Below are 20,069 nucleotides of genomic sequence, written 5' to 3' on the forward strand. Positions count from 1 at the left end.
GACTACTCTTTTACATATTCTTTTTTCACTGCTGATTCATTCAATTCGTAATTCCATTTAGCTTCACTGTTCTTCAGCAGCTACCCGATGATAGGCCCACCCCGCCATATCAATACGCGATTTTTTTAATGTCATCACCGTCGTCATCATCATTCCTAAGTGATATGAACTTTAGGAAACTTGAATAACCGCGTCTCATGTTACGGGTACAGGATTGCGCTACTCCTGACCAGGCACAACCGAGGCGTGAATTTTTGCAGCAAGTTAAAGCAATTTAACTGAGTGAATATATATATATATATATATATATATATATATATATATATATATATATATATATATATATAAAGAAAGGGGTTAGGGATTGAACAGCTAAAGAAGAGAAGAAAGAAGGTGCAAAAAAGACCTAACAAAAAAAAAGAAAATGCAGTGACAAAACTGAGGATTGCACTTAACTATTTAATTCGATTACCTACATGCAAAACAACGGCACGAAGTTTCGTCATTCTATCGTATAAAGTCAATATTGGAGAAATACGCAAAGAAAGTTTAAAGCTTTATATTCCCTAGAAGGACAAGAAATGAAACCTAATGTCTGACAGTGTTTGTGGTGCCTGATAAACTTGGTCCATTCGACAAGGTATTGGTTACGATACGTTCTGTAGGGAAGGAATTAGATTGTGTTTAATGATAATCTGATATACCACTCTCTGTCCTAACACGGTGTATGCTATTGCGAATGACCTTAGAAAACAATGACACACGAGAAGAAAAATCCCTTTACGTTAACAATACTAACAAGGAAAGAGAGGAAAATATTTAAGAAAGAACCACAAACATGCACACTCATCAAAAATTCCGAGGACACCAAGGCACTTGAGTATTGGGAATGGGACAGCATTTATTTCCACTTGAACACCGTTGAACGGTCCTTCGAGTTCTGCGCTGCGAGTAATGTATAACAGTGGTACGTTCTGCCCAGCCAGCAAGTAGCGGCAGCCTGCCATGCCAACGCCGCATGCCGCCGACGTCCTGCGCGACCAGAGACCGAGGAAGCAGCAGCGACCACCAAGGCCGGCAGGCGCGAGCAGCAGCTAAACCCAGAGGGGGTGAGAGCGAGAGAGGGAGTGAGATAGGGAGGGACCGCGTGCTGGCTTCCGAGAGTGACACGGCGGCACCCGCGCACGCGCGTCACGTGACTGCCTCTCCGACGACAACCCGTCTCGCGCCGAGGCGTCGCGTCGTCGCATCTGCTCCCTCGAGGCCCGCTGGTGACGCGGCGTCGCAGCGATGCCCTCTACCCTCACGCAATACCGTTTCACCCGCTCTGCTCCATCGACGCACGCTCGTGACGTGTGTCGCTATTAAAATGCAGATACCCGAGCTATATAAGCTTTACAATACGTGGCTAAAGCCTGTGCCACGTAACAAAAATTTATAATAAAGTCAAAAGCACTTTTGTGACAAACAAAGCACCCCGCAACGCTGTCACAACAGTCTAAAATTACTTCTGTAGGTTGTTTCACTTTGACATCTGTAATTATGATTTCGGTGTAAACCTCTAAAAAGTGTACTCACTGCAATGAACAAATTCATTTTGTTAACATGACGTCTACTTTTTGGCGAAGTCATTTATGAGGATGATCCCTCCCAAACGATAAGAAATGCGACGAGAAATGTCGCACCAGAGGACTCCTGATTAATTTTGACCACCTGCGGTTGTTAAACACGCTCGCGTAGCTCTCTGAACTGACGTTTTCACTTTCCACCTCTTTCTGAACGCAGCCGCCACACCGGTAGTCAAACGTGCTGCATCTGTTTCCGTGGTCGGGCGCCATAGTCACTAAGCCATCACATTCTTTAGCTGCCATCTACGGCTATTAATCAACTGCAAGCAATTTCAGGACGACTAATGTGCTAAGGTACTGTTTAGATATGTATTTCTTACTTGTATCTGAAACAATAGAGATTATTGCGACTCGGGGTCCAAGGACGACAGACGGACTCTTGGAGCAGACGAAGAGGAGACGAAAAGCTTTATACCATATGTACATAGCAGGTAATAGCTTACAAGTAGCGGTGCCGAAAAGCGCACCAGAACGACGGGGCCCCGGCCCCGGCTCTCTTTCCTAAAAATGGACCGCTTCTGCCTTAAACCTCTTCGAGCGTCCAATCGTCGGCAGGAACGAGGCAGGTCCGGTGCTGACGTCAACCGCGTCGCCTTCCTCTTTCGTCGAGGGAGAAGGCCGAGCTGTATACCACCGATCTTTGCGGCAAGGGGTCAGCAGTTCTGGGGAATTTTGAAGGCTGTCAGTGGATTCGTTGTGATGTTCTCAGCCCCCAGACTTCTCAGTTCGACCCACAGAGGAGGTTCGGCAGTTTTCTGGACCTTTGGAGGTTGGCCGTCACGAGGGCAACCACTTGAGAAGAACAAGGGGGGGGGGGGGGGGGGGAGGCGGTTGCCTCGATGACAGGAACGCAGTTTGGCACAAGATGTAATCTTTCGTTCGCGTTCCATTGCTCTTGTCGTTTATTACCCTCTAACAAACGGAAGCGTAGGCAGGCGGTTATCCCAAGACAGCGCTAAGAAATTGACAGTACCCCTTTTTTATATATAACAAGCTATATAATACCAAAAACATAAACACATTCGGTACAAAAAAATTGAAGTATAAACAAAACAAAAGTAAAGCTCACCAGATGATGCGTCCCGTATGCACCCATGCAAGGTAACAGCAGATGAACTCACAATTTTTTTTTTTTGTTCGTAAGTTGGTCTGCGTCATTCGCAAGCGATTAATTCTTTAGTAATATTTCCAGCATCAGGACTGGCTGCCATCTGCTATGAACAGTGTTTCGCGTAAGCGATTTTTTCTGAATGCGGGCCCAGAAACTCACGTCCACTGTGCTGTGAAAACGTTATCATACATGCACACACAAATGTTATCGCTCGCGTAGACCTGAAAGCAGGCAGTCAATATAAGTAGGAGGTAGTTGTCGAGATTAACCATCTCCAGCAAAGCCTACATAAAAAAATTAAATTACGGAGTTTTACGTGCCGAAGCCACGATCTGGCTATCAGGCACGCTGTAATCGGGGACTCGGGAAATTTGGACCTCCTGGAGTTCTTTAACGTGTACCTAAATTTAAGTACACGGGTGTTTTTTGCATTTCGCCCACATCTATATGCAGCCGCCAGGACCGGAAAGCTTGTATTTCTCGCTATATTAGTACAGTTCTAAAAAATATACAATTAAAATAAAATAATTAGCTTGTCGTCTACTAAAAACTTGTCGTCGAGCTTTCAAAGCACACATCTGTTCACTTTCAGTTATCGCTTAGACTTTGTGCTTATTGAGTCCCTAACTTGCGTGCCGTTAAGTGCCTGGCACCGGTAAATTAATGTTCCTCAGTTTCAAAGCAACTTCGAAAGATGTGAGAGTTCCAGGAGTAAGTTCGCCGGCAGACGGCTTTTGCAATCACGTTTGACGCCACCGCTGGTGATGGATCACTTCTAGAAGCTTCAGTTAGACATTGCCTAATACACGGTACGAAAAGTAACCAAAACAGCAGTAGTTTCTGTTTCTCGGAGTTCTTTTTTTTTCTGCTTTTCAGTTCAGGGCTGCCTCCAGAAACATCTGCCCATGGCGCTGCGTGTGGGCTGAAAACCCTCCACTTGGTCGCTCGTTTCTCTTTGTGCATCTGTGGCTGAAGCCACAAAGCTTCTCGCTTACAAGTGCTTTCAGCCATCGGCTGACCGCGTTCGCAAATAATATGTGCAGCATCAGGACTGGCTTCACTTTTCTCTTACAAACAAACATCGCGTAATAGATTTTTTGGCAAACACGGGCCCTGAAGCCAAGTCGATGATTTCGCACCTGCTGCCTCCGCCAGAGCGAGCTGCTTTCCGTCGGTTTCGACCACGGAGCGCTATGCCAGCGCTCGTTCCCTAAGGCACTCCCGGATGAAGGCAACGCTTGGCCAAGTTCCACGAGCGTATTCAATAATCCAACGCGGCATCAAATCCTTCGTCTGCGGCACGCGAGTTGCCTGGAGAGACAGATGCCGCCGGAGTTTCTTTTTTTTTCTTTTTGCTCACACCGCGTCAGGTGTTAAAGGCAAAACAGTTGCCCGACGGCGGCGACGTAGAGGGAGAGGAGGACGAAGAAGGCAAGGAGGCCATTTTTTTTACGCGGATGAGGAGTTTGCCGCAAGGTCGCACGCGCTGGCACGTTCGTGAAGCATTCGCCCTACGGTGATTGCGGCACACTCTCGTTTTTTTTCTTGCGCGTTCTGTATGTGCAACGGCGACGTCTGTGTACAACAGCGAGGGCAAAGGGCCGAGTACAGAGGCGTTCGCAGTGACGAGCAAGCGCCACTGTCAGTCCACGCGGTGTTGCCCGCAGTTCGCGCACGGAGAGGTTCGGAGAGCTCCGGCAGCGGGTGACTCACCGAGTAAGTACATCTACGCGTCGTTCTTTGCGCTAATATAGGATTGACGTAGGGGTTTCGTCGCATTGCTTGCACCCGGGTATTCACGCGTGTGTACTGTCATGCGTGTTGTGCGGTCGTAGCCTACGGATATGTTCGAGGAAACGCCCGTCATAGCCTCGCGAGCCGCTGGCACCCCCTCGACACGCCGTTCATATATACACACATGTCTAATCGATAAAAGGGCTCAATCGGACTAGTGTTCCACAGGAAAAGAAGCTTGTCAGATTATAAATAACACATCAGCAATTATTGTCGCTTAAACGTGAATCCAGCGTTACATTCGCCACGACTGCGTACGCGGACGCTCGTAACAGTGTGGCGAGCTCTCGGAACGAAACAACTACTGAGCGTTCAAATCAAGATCGGCCCTTATTGAATCACGTAGCACAACGGTGCTAGATGCTACCATTTAAAGCAGCCTGGGTATAATTTAACACTTCAAAATCACATTAGGCACTTAGTGCCACTTTGTTGTCGGCGACATTTCGCGCATAAATATACATTTTTCTCCACAACATTTGATAAAACATATAGCGTCGTTGCTCTCGATTTGCCCAGAATAATTATGATAAGCCTGGGTCCCACCTTCTCATCAACTTGCTCCAGCAATGGCGATGGGTTTTTACATCGGTGGTTTTTCGTTTCTTCCGGAAGAATAAAAGAATCAATATTGACGCGCCTTTCAATGAGCAATGCGTACTAAAAGATGCAAGCCTGTAAAATAATTTGAGCAAAAACAAACCCCCAGTAACCGCTTTAAATGTGGCTACATTAGCAACGCAGGTCTTCGTGTTGTTAGGCACCATAAACAAACACGCTGTGATTAAACGTAAAATTTTAACTTTGTTCTCCGGCGAAGAATTAAATGAATGAAAATGAAATGAGCCACACTGTACATGAAACTGATCCGCTCTTGTAGTGGATATAGCGAAAGAAACGAGGACAGACACATATCACGATCTCTTCCAGTCAACTGGCGGTTTATTAGACGATCGGAAATATATCCAAAAAGAAAGGCGTGAGCCAGGAAGGTAGCCAACGGCAAAAGAACAACTGCTCCGCTTTCATTACTCCGCCCTTCGGGAGACAAGAGGCCAATTTTCTCGGTGTGTTAACACGTAAAGCATTGATGAATTGGCACGCCATCTACAACCAGCAGTCGCAAGTTTCTCTGACTGCGCTTGAGAATTGTGAAGACACCTATTCCCTGTTCTTTATTCAAGTGTTCTATGGCTCTCTTTTTATACAGGCTGTGCAAGCTAACATAGGCCGCACTGTTAAAGAAAGGGTTCAATATACTACGATTACAGGAGGAATATGAGGGGGGGGGGGGTATAGAGGGAGGGAGCTCTTCTTGTCTTCATTTGTCTTGTCAAGTTTCTACTTTTCGTTCACTCATTCTGAGTTGCGATAATTACAACTTAAGGCCAACTTGCCCAAACTGTCACCTTTGTTAATTTCGAATCACTTTACCGTGCCATAAGAACCAAGCACCCTTCCTTAGCACTCCTTGGCCAGTGCCCGCGCCGAGCAAACTGAAACTTGCTCGTCGCTTAGTTGCTCCTTATTACACACTGTCGCAGCGCATGCGAGAAGCGGTCGTGCTCATACAATCGCACATTTAAACGTAACTTTCGTACTTATTTCGTGGAAGTCGTTGCAATCCACAATTTAGGTTTCGGTGTTCAATGTTGAGAGAGACATTCGTATAACATAAAAGTTAGAACAAAGTCGTTTCAGAAAATGAACTTGTATTTAGGGCTGTCAGTACACTGAACTATTTCATAACAATCTTCAACGCATTAATTCGGAATGTCTTGAACGCAAAGCAGTGTGTGCTTATTTAGAAAAAAACATTAAATGTAACGTCGTCACTAAATATGAGCGAAAGCATTCACTGTTTAGCACGATGACGGGATCCATCGCCGGCTAGACGCATGGTATGCCTCCGTCGGAGCTTGAGCTTGCGTTGTTCCTGACAGCGATGTGGTGGTTTTGGTGGAAACAATGTTTGGAATAGATTTCCAAAACAAAATCGTTGGCGAACGCTGCAGCTGAACAAGAACTTCTTTGCAATGTTCCAATAGCCATCATTATCACAGTTTCGTTGTGCTCTATTGCATTCGTTGCGTTCATAAATTCAGCAAGTTTCCAGGCACTCCATTTACTGTCAAATTATTTGGGCCGGTTTCGGGCCACAACGGACAGCTAATAAAAAGGTCAAATCGCTCGGTCAAATTTATTCTCAAGTAGACACTACTACTGCTGAAATTGGCTTGCACTCTACTGCGCCTAGCAAATTTTTTCTTTAGCTTATAATTCTGCACGTCATCACAACACCTTATATTGATATTCAATACACTTTGCCATAAATAATACAGCGGTGTTGCACTTTCCAGTTAAAAATTCGCTCCATGCTCGAAAGTTTCGAACGACAGCGCAACGACGCCTCCAGAGAGGACCTAAGAGTACTCAGTTCTCCCTTCTGTCCCCTCTGGTATCCTTGCGCGCTTGATCAAAACTTTAAAACAAGTTTCGCTAATAAGCCCAATCTCACATCCTTCTTAATTTCATTCCTCACCATGAAATGTCGAAATGCGTTGAAGAACCCTAAGTGGTTAATATTAATTCGTAGCCCTCACTACGGCGTCCCCCAAACCGAAACTGTGACTTTGGAATGGGAAGAAGAATTAGTTCGTTTCCTTTATATTTGTCCTAGTTAGGTTTATGCATTTCTGTCCTTCCTTGCCATTCCTTTACGAATACCGCTTATGGTGTCATCATTCTCATCTTAGTATGTTTTCGTCTGCTAGCTCGCACGCCAATACTTGGCGTATCCCGCATGGTGAGTATGCGCCGTCAGCCTTGGAATAACAACAATTGCTAGGCTGGCTCAAGGCAACGGATGATAAATTGGTACGTGTCCAATAAACAGCCGCTATGAGAGTGTACATACTTCCTTATATTTATCTGGTTTTTCACATTCAAGGATTATGTGGGAATAAGGGAAGCTTCGTTACAGATTCCAACAAGACAATGTTTCTGAAAGACGTTCTGTAAAGCATCTTTCTTATTTAAAATTTGTTGCGCCATTTAATCGAATCTGAGGTGGAGAACAGCGATCAATTAACTCAACCACTTGGGAGATCGGTGGTATCCTTCGGAAGAACTAGTATTTACAGTTAGCTTCCAATCTCCCGACGTAGCCTCAGTGAGCGGCGTTATTTCGCAGTTATTTTCCGAGAGACATAAAGTGCTTGTTGGAATGAAAAAGTATGGAGTGGGATCTATCTGAACTGACAATGAACTGGCCGAGCTGCTTCGGCGTTCACCTACTAAGCACGACGTCGTTTGTTCGATTACCTGCCAAGGCGGTAACAGTCCGATAAGGGAAACAAGAGAAAGCTCCGTGCTTATAAACTTAAAGAGACATCCACTATAGCATATCTATCTGACTCACACACACATATACACAGTAGAGTGTAAACTCTAGTATGCATTATACTCATAGCACAGATGCTGCTTCCGGTCATTATGCCTCATAACCAATCCTAGTTACGATGAAGGGATATTGTTTGTTTAAAAACGCATTTATCGTGTTCTTCTAAAAAAAATGGAGGACGTGCGCTTAAGCTTCGCCTGTAAGAATGGAAAGTTGTAGCATTCAAATATCCCAGACTGCTTCTCACGCTTCCCTGCAACTGCAGCTTATCTAGACGTCATGTCTACCGGAAAACGCTGGCGCCGAACGCTATGCACGAAGGCTAGCTTTCTGGTAGAAACGCGGCCTCTTGCGTGGCCACGATGATGATGATGATTTGTAGACATCTATTTTGAAACGGTGTGGTGAAATATAGTCATCTAGCCTGCTTGATTTAATTAGGTGCGCTATACACATTTTATCTACCATTTCGGTGTGCATCTTTTTAATCTATTTATTTTTAAAGCTATCTTGTACCACTAGCCATGACTGTAAGAGATCCGGTTGTATCAATCACTTCCCTGCCTTTTTTTCCACCAGTACTCTCAACTTCTATTGCTTATACCGACTGCGGACCGGTTGATTCTTCCGTTCATTTCAAAGCCAGGTGTTCGTTACCTGCGATTCTGACTGGGTAAAGACCTTCGCATCCGATTAGGATGTGCTGAGTTGCCTCCCGATTTTCGCTGCAGCATACACATGCCTCATTTATTTCTGAATATTTGCTCCGGTATGTCTTTGTCTTTGAGAAACCGGCTCGATCCTCAAATAGCAAGGCACTGCCCTTTGTGTTATCGTACAGGCTTTCCCTTCTAATTTGTTTCTTCTCACTCTTTTAAATCGCCGTGGTCGTTTCTATTCCTGTTCTTTGCATCCAGATAACTGTCTCCAGTTGTCTCACTTTCTTTCTGATGACTCCTGGTTGTCTATTTACAGTTTCAGGTATATTGTACTTGGTTGCCAACTTCCTTCACCTTTTCCTTCATTCTGTGTCGACGATTTTCAAGTACAGATACTTCTGCACTTTAGCTGCCTATTTATTTTAATCCATGCCCCTGAATCTTTCTTCCAAAGTAATTTTGCTCTGTGCACTCTGACTTCAGAAGAGGCCCAACCACTGTCACCCCGCACCACCTCCTTTGTGCTTTTACCGTGGGTTCCCAAAACCAACGGGCCTACCGAGCTTCGGTTAACTTCCAACCCCGACAAGATATTCAATTTTAGGCATAAAATGGCAATTGAAAACGTTAACGCTGGCACCTTTACTGCTTTGAGAATTAAACGCACTACCTCACACTTACTGTGGCCCCAAGAGTGCTCTGTGTTTCCCTATTTCAGAATTCCACTTCCCCTTTGTTTTAATCTTTTTTTGGTGGGTGCTTGAGTAAGTCTATTCCCTCGGTTAAGTATACGCCGAGGTGTTTATATTGCTTGATTACGGGTATGACTTGCTGTTGAGTTGGCACCATCTCATTATTCGTCTCTTTAATAAAGTTGATAATTTCCGATTTCTCTGTGCTAAACAAGACGACTAGATTTCTCGCTGCATTGCCATGGATATTCGCAAGTGTCTGTAAATATCTTTTATTGTCCGCTAGTAGCACTACCTCGTGCGCATACGTGACTCCAGTGAGTTTCTGTTGTACCATTTGTCCATTACCCGTGTAAGATAAATCAAACCAAAACGTGCTGTTTTCCAGTCATCTTTTTATACCCTTAAAATAAAGCGCGAACAACAACGGCGACAGAAGACATCCTTGCTTCAGTGCTTGGTGAATTCCCACCCCTTCATTACCTTTTCGACCTTCCCATACAACTTGTGCTCGGTTGCCTCTGTTTATCTCCCTCAGCAGCTCCACGGAATTTTCCTCTGCGCCTTCGTGCTCATAAATATCCCATAACCATACCTTGTCCACGTTATCATAGGCTCCTTTACTATATGGAAATGCTATCAATAAAGGTCTATACGGAGCTACTGAAATTTATATACACTTAGTTAGTACAAAGCTATTATACTCTAAGCGTCTGCCTATCCTGAACCTATTCTGCAGTTCTACCAGACCATCATTTTTCTGCACTCATTTTGACAGTTCCAGTTTTGTGGCTTGCATTTCCAATGTATATATCACTAACGTTACTGTAACCGACATGTACGAGCTCGTCTTATCCTTATCACCTTTGCCCTTGTAGATGAGCTTCATCTTGATTTCACGCCATCCAACCAGAACCTTCATCGTTCTAATCACTTGCTCTAAGGCATTAATCAGCAGTGCCTTGCTCTTCGGACCCGGTTTTTGATTAGCTGCTTTGGAATTTGACCTGGTCCTGCTGCCAAAGTATTAGGGACATTTCCTTCAGCGTTTTCCCAATGAAAACCTTCTATCCTGAATTTTAATCTATCGGGCGTCTCTGTTGTTGCTGGATCTCTTTGAGTCTGAACTATGCTTTCTTTCATGCCGAACCTATCCCTAATAACGTCTGTGATGTACCGCAACGCATCCTCTCCTTTGTAGATGTTACCATCTACTTCCCTTATAGCCGTTTGAGAATATTTAGTTGGATCTGCGAGTGCTCTTCAAGTGTTTCAGAATCTTTTTGCAGCACCTTTGTCTCTTCTGCGAATGTTATGCACTCAACCTTCTCTTGCGCCTTTAATTTTATCTTGCACGAGCTCACTAGCCACCGTTTTCTTTTCTCGGTATTTTTTCCGTCTAAGGAGAGCCTCTTCTTTGTGTAATCACAACTTTTTGGCTTTTACATGATCCCTAGACGCCTGCTTACACTCTTCCATAGCTTTCTTTATTTCCTTGATCCACCACTTACGTGGTTTCCGCTTTCCAATGCAACACATTTCTTTCCTTGTCTGTCTTATCTCCTTCTGTATAACGTCTACCAGTTCCTTATATTCCCAGACTGTTGTAGGAGAGGTCTCGATTTTCTTCTCTGTTTCCTTTTTTTTCTTTTTGCGATCTCTGTCATTTGCTCGTCATTCATTTTTAGAAGTCCGCATGCTACTGGTTCGTGTTTTGCAGTAGTATCTCTCTCAAACGTTAACGCTAAACGTCTGTGATCGCTACCCAGGCTGTTTCCTTTATGTTCGTCTATTATCATTTGGTCTAGTTGTTCGTAGACCGTTTCTGAGACTAAGGCGTAGTATATGCATGACTGCCTGTTTCCACATTGCCACGTTACCTGTCCATTACACTTATTCTCCCTGCTAACGCCTATAATGTTCTGTTCATCACACGGATCCAGAACAAGAGAATCATTGTATATCTTCGTTCATATCTCCCACTATCATCACTGGCCCTATTTCTTGAAGTCATTGATATTGCTTCTAATGCAATCGATCAATTCCTTATTTTTATCTCTGCTACCACTACCCGTCCATAGGTAAGCTATTCCTAGCCACGTCTTTTTGCCTTGCCATGTGCCGCTAATCCGTAAATGCACCTGTCTCTTTTACCCTTTGCCACTTCAAACCTCGCCTAATTAGTTTGCCTACGCATCCGCCTTTAATTGACCCAGTCATTATGTTGCAACTTTCCCGTACAAAATTGTCAATAACAAGCGGTTCCTCCAAATCTTGAAGATGCGTTTCGGTCAACGCGTACACGCTAATCGCTTCGTCATTCAGCTGCGTTTGAATTTCCAGCCATTTTTCTTGCTTGTGATGTTTCTTGCTTGCATGTTTAATGTAAGAAATTTTACCCTCTCTATTCTTATTCTTTGTGCATATTTTCCTAACTCTTTGTGGTCTAATTCTTCCCTTTACTGGTGTATCGCTACATTGAATGCTTAACCTTCCTTCCTGAATGGAATGGAATGCCTGGGGTGCGCCCAGAAAAGCTACAGCCCGCGCCGCAAATCGACGTCCAACCGTTGTTGCAACACGTTCAGTAAAATGCATCCCGTCTCGCACAAAAGCGCCTTCGCGGCCTGCTCGGTGCACTTTTCGGTTGATGTCAATGACCGTAAAATTCATTGCCTTAGCTAGCGTCCAAAGTTCGGTTTACTGCAAGCACTACCTGCCTACCGCTGCCTTTCAACTTCTGGCACCGTGCAAACAGCGATTTGTAATTCCTTTGAAACATTGCGGATGTCGGTGACCCATTTGGCTATTTGCTTCGCGATCCCTGCCCTTCGTCCTCGCAGTACGTGAATCACTCCGCCCAATATCACGACTAGGTGCCCCTCCTCCATTGGGCTCCATATGCGTTCCTTGACTTTCGCTATCAGCTCCCTAATCGGTTTTCCCGGAAGCGCGCTAACCCGGACTCGTTCGCATATGCCTACCTTCTCTGTTATCGCCGGTGCTACTTTGCGCATGTTGGAATCCCCAACAGTGACAACTCGACGCTTTTCCTCTTCCTGGCCGCCGAAAGCTGCACCGGAGGCCGCGATGCCCTCCCTTCATGTTTTACCCTAGCCCTCTGTCTTGCTGGCTTCCTCCGCGGCCGGCACATTACTTTTAGCCCCCTTCGTTACCCTCACTGGCGTGTACGTCACTGCTTTCCAGCGCGGTGGTTTCGGCTCTCTTACCTGCTGCCCCTTCGTTGCCAGCCCCGTTCGCGGTGCCTGCATCGAAGCGTTCACCGTTTATTTGCGGAATGGTAGCCCTCAGCTTAATTTCGACGTCGGCTAGCTTTTCTTCTGCTTTCTTCCTCTGCTTCTTTTCGCTCTTAAGTTCCTTTTCTAGCTTTCCAGCTCGGTTCGCTAGCCTATCTTTCTCCAGCTCTAGGAGGTCTAGCTGCGACCCTAGCACACACATCCTACAGCTAAACGCTGCACCGTTCACTTCGCGTACTTACTCAAACCGCTTTTCTTCTAACGCGTAAGAGCACTTGCGCTAAGAAAAACGCGCGCTTGGGTTCCCCTTAGTACCAACCATCATCGCATACTAACAAGGCGCCCTACCATGTCACCCGACTTGTGGAAGAAATTACAGTTATTTGTTAGCTACTTAAATCTAACCAAAAAGTCTTAGAAACTGAAAAGCATGCAAAACAACGTAATTACTGCTCCCCTAATCCGATCCCTCCAAAGAAACAAATAAGCGAAACATTAAATAATAATCTTATCGCTTTGGCAGGCACGCTGCTCCTGCTGCGCTGAGAAGGCTCCTCCACTAGGCACGTCTGTATGCGGCGGAGGCGAGCTCCACCTGGAGGTGTGTCAAGAAACCGGGTGTGCCTCTTTACGGCTTTTCAGATTTGCGAATTACGTTTTCTTGTACATTCAAATTACATTCCAACGCTACCATGTCGGTAGGTTGCGCGTAAGTCGTACTTTACAATTTTTCTGATGTATTTTACTTTCAGAAATTCGACTACTTCAATAACTTCTTTGCGTTAAATGGAGGGCCTGCGTGGCTGGATACGCGTGGTTTGGAATAATTTTTGCCATAACGACGGTCGGCAATGTACGCGGGACGCCGTCGGCGGATTTCCTGCGACACGGGGCGCTTAATGCCATCGCGTTTACAACAACTTTTTCTTGAGCCCGCTTTCATTGTGGTTGAGGGTCTAGCTTTCGTCTCCGATATGGACCCTCGCACAACCCAGTTGCGAAGAGCGGTCTTCGCCGAACGCCAACATTGAGACGCCCGTGCTGCCGTGGGAAAACTGTGGGGCGTCTAACCCCCATATTCAGAAATGCGTCGGCAATAAATTTAGTCCGTAATATCCTTTTAAGGCTTACTCCATATGCAAAAACAAAAAAGGGGGGGGGAGGAAGCAGGACGTTGTCGGCAATGGCTTGCTAACATTAAATTTTTTTGTGATAGGGCAGTATTGCAGTGTCCGAGCGATGTCTAGAATGATGGGGCGAACTAATTATTTGCATTCGTGGGTTGAAAGGTTTTCTGCACCTGTTCAAATGTCATTTTCACATGCGATTAAGGAACACCAAAGATGAGAAGTAAGCCACAACCCATGTGTTCCTTTTTAAGAACTCCAACGAGGAAGCTTTGAATCCTGCTGAACTCGATAGTAGATCTGGCAGCGACCTTTTTCCTGTTGTTTCTTCTGTGAGGCTCTCAGCTCAAATTTCTTCGGAACATAAAACTCTTAAAAGAGCAACTATCGTTAACAAATAACTCGGGCATATCAATATAGAAATCCCAAAATTAGTATTTCTTGTATTCTCTTCAACTTCATTTTATAGGAAGAACAGCTGTCGAGTTCCTGTAACCAAGCATTTGTGGTTGCCTACATTTATTACTTTTATTTTTGTAGCTTCCGGAATAAGGCAGCAATGACATCAGAGCTTCAGTGTGACTTATTACATTAACTTTATCACTTTATCACTCAACACGTTAACTTTATCACTTATATACAGGATGAATAGCACGGTGTGTGCTGCAAACCGTTTTGGTATACTTCATATCTAATATCTTGCGTATTACTGTGGCCATGGTGTTTTGATAATTAGCGTAACCGGTCTGTCAGTATCCGCGGGAGGCTCTGGGTATGGGCAAATCAGGACAATTGCATTTTTTAGCTTATGAAGTTGAATTATAATGGTTAGGCACGCACGCACTTTAAGAAAATCACGATAATTATCCTAGGTAATTAACTTTGTTACGTTTCTAGCAATTGTATCCTTAAATCAAAGCGTCCTTGCAATACCTGACGGTTTCTCCTGGTCGAATTCGCAGCGTTTTTTTTTTTTAAGTCATGCATTTCTATGTAATCTCATAAGCGAGACGCTCTCTGTCATTGTCGAAGGAAGATGCCTAGGAAAGATTGGTCTATAAGAGAAATAAATAATGACAGTCTGTTTCGTTTTTGAGACCCCGAGATGCTAGTCATTTCTTTCATATCTTTTTCTTGTCAAGGCAATAGAAACCGGCATTCAATGCCGGACACGCGACACCTGCCCTGATGTGTCAAAAGCGGCTGCCTCAACTGACTCCAATTCGTTCGCAACGACGTCGCATAGCCCGATCACGCTTGTTTTCCTTGTGACCGTCAGCCACAGCATCCGACCTAGCTGCTTTCCCTTGCAACGTATACTTTCCGCTAAGGAAGCACGCGTGCTCCGGTTATTCAATACCAATAGGAGCCAGCGGGATCAGTTTGGACAGACTGAACAAAGCGAGGATATCCGAGAGGGGGCAAGCGTTGACTCTGCGAGCATGTGAGGCGTGTGTGGACCCGAATAAGGGCACGTGCACGCCATCTTAGCTAAGTTCATCACGTGCCTGCGCACGTGCGACGCAATTACGAGCTGAGGTGCGACAGACAAACAAGAAACAGAGATAAAGAGCCACGGAAAAATCGGGGCCAGCGCATGTTTACACCGGTTTTCCCCGAGACAATGAATGGTGACGAAGCGTGCCTTTGCGCAGACCATGTTTTTCCATCTTTTTGTTTTGCCCTATAATGCTGTCACGTGGACAAAGAGGCTTCGACAACATATCTGACGGGTCGTTTTCGATTAGCCTGGAGTGTTCTCACCAGGCGTTTTCTATTCGCTCGCGATCTCCTAACGGGGAACTGATAATACTTTGTTTGGCTATTTTTGAATTCTCGCTCCGGGTGTTATCGAGCGCTTTCATATAGCGTAAAGAAGCGGATCGCGGAACGGATGCGGTCAACTTCCGCTCACGAGCCTGCCTACACCATCTCATTATCTTTTTTTTTTCTTTTAGCACCTATCTCTTGTCTTTCACACCATGGCTTCACTTCACCGCAATCCGTGCCACTTTCTTTATTGAAATGAACATTCAAGAAGCAGATTTAGTTATCTTGTATTGGAGACAGCTACTTCCTTTGATGCAAGAACCATTCTAAGAAGAAACATATCGTAAGACCAATGTAAGCGTCACAGATTCGGGAAATATAGAGCGCAGTTAACCAAATAAAGATAGAACAATAATTAATTAATTATGGGGTTTTACGTGCCAAGACCACTTTCTGATTATGAGGCGCGTCGTAGTGGACCACTCGGGAAATTTCGACCCCCTGGGGTTCTTTAACGTGCACATAAGTCTAAGTACACGGGTGTTTTCGCATTTCGCCCCCATCGAAAGGCGGCCACCCTGGCCGGGATTCGATCCCGCGACCTCGTGCTCTGCATCCCAACACCATCGCTCCTGAGCAATCACGGTGGGGTAAAGATGAAATAATGTCCGCAAACAGTCCTATATATGCACTGGAGCACATCAAGACAAAAAGCGAACGCAAAAGGCGAACACCGAGTTCCAAACGAGCACGTGATCAGGAGCCTTCGAACGCACGAGGGGGCGTGCGAACGAGGGCTGCCTCGTACTCGACGTCGCGGTGTGGTCCCGCGGGCACAGATGAGAAAACTGCGCATATAAGATAACGCACGAACAGAGGCACAGCAATCAAACGCGGCCTTCATCACAGAAGGTGCGTACAATGATGTGTATGGCAAACACGCAAGACAGCAGGCGCACATAAGTATCAGTAATTCAGGCGGGTTGCGAAAATATACTTAGTGTGGCACCAAATACACGTTTGGCATGCGTGTGTCTTAAAAAAAATATGTTCAAGTCACACAACTTGCCCTAGGTGCCAGACATGTCCGAAAAAAAAAAGAACCCCTGTTTGAGCGCGTTCGCGTCGTTTGAGCGCATTCCGTAACGCAGCCAACCTTGGCAAGCCGACTCTCCGTGAAGCCATTCTCTCCAGTTTTCCTCGAAATGTCGGCCCAACGCATGGCCTCAGAGACTCGTTGTATTGGCCCAGTATGTTTAGGTTGTAGTAGTCTTTAATCGATGCGCGCTTGTTCGGCTGCCCTGCCAGAGCCTTCTGCCTCCAGTGGGGGGTGCGATAAAACCTACCGCATGTTGTGACGTGGCGAATCACGTGCTGGGCCGACTCGTTTGGCTTCAATCGTGTTGCGCGACGCTATGTGATATCCTCGCTTCCGTTGTTTCACTACCCGCTTTAGCCAGAGGCTGAAGCGGCAGCTTTCGTTGCTTTCTTGCGCCAGTGGCGCGAGCGGCGGCACAGATCGCGAGAGCCGCGGTCATCTCGTGCCGGCGCCCATCACTGCGGCGCCAACAAACGTGAGCAGCACTTGCTTCTCCTCTATAAAATGCACTTCAGAAGCACGCATCATTAAATATTTTTCGAATCGCAGCGGAAAACAACAAGGCACAAGACATATCTCGCAACAACCCCTTCCTGCTTCCCTCGTTTGTTTACTCCAAAACTGCGGAGGCGTTCCGCTTGAGTGAGGGTCTTTTCAAGCATTTCCGAGCCCGTCAGCAAGCCTAAAAGGGTTGAATGCCCGGAAGTGTCAACGCCGGGATATCAGGTTTCGAATAGCAATAACAACGTCGTCCAAAAAAGGATAAATGCGCTTAAATTTAGCACCTGCGCTCGCTATTTCAACAATACATCCTCACTATAAACAGCAGGACAAGTCTGTTTGAACTCTACGTTTCCATGTGCGGCGTACGAACTGTAAGCGTTCGCCAAACAAGCCTGCTATCGTATACTGCCGTCTCCTTATCGAGGCTTCCAAGAATGAATCTGAGTGAGTATGCGATCGACGATATTATCACGACATAGCTGAACACCTCCTCCCGATTACTGTTACTGGGCCATTACGGTGTTGCGTACGCCGGCAACAAGCGTCGGCTTAAGGGGTCGCCAAAGTCCCACCATTGTCTTGTAAGCACGTCCCGTAAAGGCCGTATGTTTCGTTTTGGCCTGATGTTGTTTTTACACATACAGCGATGGGCTTAGCGGTTATGTCGTGGCGCTGCTAAGCAAATAGACGCGGGTTCGATTCCCAGTTGCAGTGGCAGCATTCCGATTGTGATTAAATGCGAAAGAAAAAATCACTCGTGTACTTCCGTTTAGGTGGGCTTTATAGAACCACAGGGGGCCGAAATGAACCTGGAGTCCTTCTCTACCACATGTCTGATAACTGTATCGTAATTTTGCCACGTAATACTCCAGAATTTATTTTAAAATTATCCATCAAATATTTTTTTTTCATCCTCTTAAGCATGCAGCGTGTTTCATGCTTTTTTACTTGAACAAATTACGTGAAGGGCCGAACAGTAAATGCTTGACAAATCACGGCGTAGCATTATGTAAATTAACGAATTTTGACTAATTGACTTCATAATTCTTCACTAAAGGAGACATGTACCAGTTGTGAGGTGGAGACCGAATAGTATCTGGAAATACGTCCTCAGCACCGGTGGCGTAATGCATCGAAGTTTAAGTTCATGATTTCCCCATAGCCTGCGTCTAGAAATTCGCAACGACATCAACCGCTACGCAAATGAATTCTTTAGCTGGCTTGAGTTGGATATATTGAAATTGATGCTATAGTCACGGAATCTGTGCTTAGCGGGTACAGCTGCAACGTTAGACGGTTTTACTTCCGCAATCCTAGCACGTGTTCTTACAGTGGACAATTAAAAACTTAATCAGTTAACACTTTATTAGCTACCATAACATGGCCAACTTATCACGCAGGTGATTTTATTTATTTATTTATTTATTTTTATTTACATATACTGCCATCTTGCATACATATGTCAATCAGTTGAAGAATACATGTGAGTGGCAAAAAGAAAACAAACAATTGAAAAAATTCTTCCAAATACCTCTTGAAAACGCGTAACGGTCTTATCTTTTACAGGCACTCTTTAAACAATCAGTTTGAAATAAAGAAAAAAATAATGTCGCATTGTCCACCACTTCCTCTACACCTGCGACAATGCTATCAGCCAAAGTGTCATGCCATATTCGAAAAACAGCCGCGATTAGGTGGCGTGGCGTACTGCCACTATGTTTGTGTAGATACCAATGTCTTCTCCTTTGTGTGTGTGCATTTTTTATAGGACTTCATAAGTTTAATTTTACCGTTACGGAAACCTGTGCTTTTCACCTAAGGAACAAATGCTAACTTTAATTCATTTCCTTGTGTGCGTGTGTTCTTTTCTTTTTCAATTTCTTTCGCTGTATATCCTATTCGCAGCACAAATGGCGGGCTGGCAACTTCCTTAGCTTGTGTATTATGCTTGTCCGACATTAGACAACTTTTGAGTTATTTATTTATTGGATTATTTAATTTAACGTAATCAATTAGCACGATTGAATTATTGGTTAATTGACATCTTTAATTAGATTGGAAACGTCAGCAGTTGTCCACGCCGGCTTTATCACAAATCAGATTATCCTTTGAGCAGGTAGAAACGACATGAGACAGAGCAAAACAAAACACACTCCCACACGATAACAAGAATTGAGAACTATGAGAATCTATGAAAACTTTTGGGGAAACGTTAAGCCGCGCCCTCACTAAGATCTTCGCGCACGCGTATAGCCGAAGAAGCATAAGCAAATGAAGAAAACTGTGGGAAAAAAAGTTAATACAGGGGCGTTGAGGCGCTTGCAGGATGAAGAATAAAATCTAGGTTGCGCACACTTCAAAACGTAAACAAATCAGACTTCTTGCACTGCACGGTGGAATCCGTTCCCTTTCCTCGGGAACAGGCAATGTGTACCAACAACCAACGTGGTGGCTTACTGGCAATAGCGTTGCGATGCTAAGCACGATGCCATCGTTGTAAACCCCGGGTGCCAGCCGCATCTATATGGGGCCCAAACCACAAAAAAAAACACACCCGTGTATCGTGCATTAGTATAGTAGCGCGTTAAGGAATCTCAGGTGGTTCAAATAATTTGGACTCCCATACTACGGCGCGCCTCATGACCAGATTGTGGTTTTGGCACGTCAGACCCCACAGTATAATTTTGGACGTTTCACTGCGTACCCACTCGTCGAAAATGGCAGCCGCCCGTTGAGCAGCGCTATATGCACGTGTAACTTGGAGCAGCGCTGGTAGTGCTTTGCGTGCAACAACAAAGGCGCGCTTATCTTTTCTCAGAGAGCGTGGCACTGACAGCACCACTTTATTTACTTGCCATCGGGTGTGCTTGTGTGCGATGTGTGCTTACTATGAAAGAATGCGTCATTTCATGTTATGTTGTGGTGTTGTTATGATCATGTTGTCACGGCTTGTTATGTTGCTATGAAGCACGCCTTATCGTGCAAGAGCGCAACTGCTCAAGCTTATAAGGCTGGCTGTGTGAAC

At 45.2% G+C, this 20,069-nt stretch overlaps 1 protein-coding gene across 1 annotated transcript in view; it reads left to right on the forward strand.

Moving 5' to 3' along the window:
• The first annotated feature begins 4,436 nt into the window (after positions 1-4,436).
• Positions 4,437-20,069, forward strand: part of LOC135900130 (sodium-dependent phosphate transport protein 2B-like) — a 149,133-nt gene continuing 133,500 nt past the window's right edge. Inside the window, exon 1 of the mRNA XM_065429566.1 lies at positions 4,437-4,455. The gene's annotated coding sequence lies outside the window, so the exon portion shown is untranslated. The remainder of the gene's footprint in view (positions 4,456-20,069) is intronic.

Source organism: Dermacentor albipictus, chromosome 4 (genome assembly GCF_038994185.2).
Source record: "Dermacentor albipictus isolate Rhodes 1998 colony chromosome 4, USDA_Dalb.pri_finalv2, whole genome shotgun sequence".
Lineage (NCBI taxonomy): Eukaryota > Metazoa > Arthropoda > Arachnida > Ixodida > Ixodidae > Dermacentor > Dermacentor albipictus.